This window comes from Mustela nivalis, assembly GCF_964662115.1.
Source record: "Mustela nivalis genome assembly, chromosome: 8".
Lineage (NCBI taxonomy): Eukaryota > Metazoa > Chordata > Mammalia > Carnivora > Mustelidae > Mustela > Mustela nivalis.
Genome location: NC_139027.1, coordinates 68,525,105 through 68,528,783, shown reverse-complemented (window position 1 = coordinate 68,528,783; position 3,679 = coordinate 68,525,105). Strand labels below are relative to the sequence as shown.

Here is a 3,679-nt window from a genome sequence, read left to right as displayed (position 1 = left end):
CCAATCTCTCTGTAACTACCCTTCTGTTTTGTTTTGCTTTTTGTAATGTAAAATTAGTATGTAATCAGAAGGAGCATTTATAAATAATTAGTGCTAAACCTTCAAGTACCAAAAACATACAGTAAAACTCTGGTGTTACAGTGTCTTAGTTTGAGTGTCTGCCAAGTCAGAGCCTGAAAGGAAGACTTGGGAGCAGATAGTTTATTTAAGCAGCTGGCACCTAGCAGCAAGAGTGAGAAAATTGAAGAGTAAAACAAGGGAGAAATAAGAGAAGATAAAGTGTCATTACAGAGCTAGCTACTTATATGGATAACTGGGATTCACTTCCACTGGGGAACCATTGCAGGACAAGGGTTTACATTATGAAATTATATCCTAGCTTTGCCTGGGAGTGCCTTCCAACCTCTCATCCCCTCCACCCACCCACATCCCCAGTGTATTAAATCCCATTAACTTCTAGGTTTCCTTGCATGAATTTGAGCAAGATCTCATGGTTTGGGAAGCATTCAGGCAAAAAAATTGGGAGAGATTTGGCAGGCTTTTAAAATGGAATGTTCTCCTCCCCAGCATAGGAATGACTCAACACAGTTGCAGGTAAAATGAGTGTTGGGTTGGGGGCACAAAAATACATGAGAAGTAGGGTTCATGAAGTACAAAACTTAAACCCAGTGGTCTTACTATTGCATAGTTAGTGAAATGCACCAGTGAAGCTTGTTTTAGTTGCTGGCTGGGAGTTCCAGGCTTGGCTGAGCTATTTAAACGGCAGCCCCGCCTACATTTGGGAGAAACCTGGTAGTTGGTTTCTGTTTAGAGTTAAGTTTGGTTTCTGTTTAGAGTTAAGTCTGAACGGAATGACTGAGTTTTCTGGCTGGCAGAGACTTGAAAAAGAGTAGCATCAATCCATATGAAATCTTGAAACTCATTTATTTCCAATCTTCTGCCTTATGTAGGGGTTTATGCTGGAAAATACTGAAAACCAGGAAATCCACTTCCTGCCTCTCTGTTGACTGTCTTCTCCCTGGTCTCACCTCTCCTCTCTCTCCACTAGTGCCCACCCATCCTCCAAGCGCATAGCACAAGGTATTTGGAAGAGCTTTGGGTGGAGAATTCCAGTCAAACCAATTATATCCAAATTGGTACTGTTACAAGATCTATTATGTTGGTCTTCTACGATAGCTATAATTGAAATCTCTCTAAAAATTGCTTGGAAAATTGAGAACAGTAAACATATGTTTTTATACTTGCTTGACAATCAGAGATCATCACAATTAAATTCACATGCTTTTGGTTTTTTATGCCATTGTGTGACTGTACTATATAATATCTCAATTGTGCTTTTTTAAAAATTTTTAGAACGTTTACATTTTATTTTCAAATTTATAATTTTTGTCTTCTCCATCAATTTCTAGGTTTTCTTTTTGTTGCTCAAGCTGTATGTTTCCTTGTAAGACTCTCTTCAGATTGTACTTGCTAAGCTGTTTGAGGTTGAGAAGCAAATGAACAGTATATAGAACCTGTCCTGGGGATCAAAATGAAAGTTATTATTTTTTTTAATGGGTCAGTTATTTAATTAGGTTCTTTGTAAGAAATTTAGAATAGCAATTTGTGAGGGAAAACACCAATTTGTGAGGGTAAACTCCATTTGTGAGAGAAAACTCAGAGCAGAGGCAGCCCTGAAGCTGAGAAACAGCCTTGATTTTTGGCAGAATTTGCGAGTCCACAGTTTTCTGATCACCTTGCATTGCTCTGTAATCGCGTATTTCTCTTTCTCACTGTGGAAGATCTCACTCTCCTGGTGTCTGGGCTTCCACAACTTCTTCTTCTTTGAAATAAGCATCAGTGAGATGTTTGGGGATTTTCACACTGCTGATATCAGTTTTGGTAGAAGTGGAAATGACGAATTTTTGGTGTGTTCTATGCAGAGGAACTCCATTGAGGGACAGAGGTCCATTCACCCGTAGCAAGCCACTGCTCATTTGCTTCAGGAAAACTACCCTTTTGTCTCTGTGACGCCCAGTGAGGATGATCAAAATGGTCCCAGGGATGATGCTAGCTGCAGTTTTCTCACATGCTGACTGAAAGGTTTTTTTTTGTCATGGCTCAACAGCTTTTGAGGCACATCTTCAGTAGGATGATACCTAGGCATTTTGGGTACCACCATTCTTGTCACCACCAACTGGTTTTGTGACGGTTCCAAGAACCTTCTTTTTCTTTTCAATCCTGGATTTAGCAGCAGAATACGTCCTCTTGTATGTGCCCTTTCTGGAATGCATAGGTGATCGGGAATATCTGCTAATTCCTCTGACTAGGGTAGGGTTTCAGCTGCAGTGGGGCTTCCCCTTCTTCGGCGTTTTAGCCTATGGGTTACCCTTCTTAGTCTTGCCACCAGCGGCATCAGCTTTCTTGGCTTCAAGTTTCTTCTCTTTAGCATCCTGCTCCTCAGCTTTTTCGTCCGCCATCTTGCAGGATGGGAAAGAGAACTAAGTCCCTTAAATGAAAGTATTTTAACAGGTATTTTACTCACTAGCGAATTTCTCTTCTATTGATTTATTTTCTTCCCCAATCTGTATCTTTGTTTTGTTACCCAGGATTCTTGAGAAAAATAAAACCTGATAAATTTCTGTAGTTCAAACATTATTTTGTTAGTATTTTTTTAAACTGTTATGCTATATATGTTTTAACATGTCTTACTTCATTTTTTTGTTTTCTCTTTGTAACACTGACATCTTCTAAGAACATACACATATACACACACATTCTCACACAGTTTACTCCTACAAATAGTACTATATTGAGATATATATTCTTTTAGGTAAAACTAGTGTTGCCAAAAATATTTACAAAAAATAATATTTTGTAAAATATGTCCAAAAATAATTAGTGTTACCAAAAATTATTATTTACAAAAATAATGTACCTGTCTACTCTTTCATGACCAAACATGTTAAAATTATTGTTCCCAGGAAAATAATATTTTTTAAATGAATTCTTATAATCCATCAGATAAGGAAAACTAAGTTATCCACAATTTAGATCCAAGTAGGATAACAACAGCACCTTCCATTAATAAAATGCTTCCATATATGACTGCCTTTTATGTCTCACAACAAACCTGAAAATTGAAGGATTAGAGAAGTTAATTAGAGAAGAAAGTATGTTTGCATACTTATTTAGTGACTGATACAGCCAAAGATCAGTTGAGTGCAATTCTAACCAAAGTTAAACTTTTAAATTTTCTAAAAGGACTGTGTCTTTACACAGCCTTTTTTTGGTTTGTTTTTACACAGTTGCAGCCTCTTCCATTTGACTTCCAAAATAAGTATCAAGGAAGTGTGAAACATTGCCTTTTTACAATAATGTGTAAAATGTTGTGAATGGTCTTACTTGCAGGGAAAATTTAATTTTTTAAGCATGATTCCATCCTTTCATTTAATTACCTCTGATATAAAATATCTTATTTCTCACTTCAGTCAATTCTTCTTCCAACAAGTGCGAATATAGTGTCAAATTTTGAAAATGATGGCTGTGAGGTTAGGTCCTCTAACAAGGAAAAAACTACTTTTTTATACCCAAAATAACCAGCAAAGTAAAAAAACAAAAAACAAACAAAACAAAAACCTTCTTTGTGCTAATGTAAAACATAACAAAAGCTATGTAGTTGGACTAAATTTGCTTTAAT

The 3,679-nt window shown here is 36.7% G+C and overlaps 1 pseudogene across 1 annotated transcript; it reads right to left on the bottom strand.

Annotated features, from left to right (window-relative positions):
- Nucleotides 1-1,562: 1,562 nt before the first annotated feature.
- Nucleotides 1,563-2,459, bottom strand: LOC309870632 (large ribosomal subunit protein eL6 pseudogene; annotated as a pseudogene). Its single transcript has one exon. The product of its transcript is annotated as a large ribosomal subunit protein eL6 pseudogene (transcript).
- Between the last annotated feature and the right edge of the window lie 1,220 nt (nt 2,460-3,679).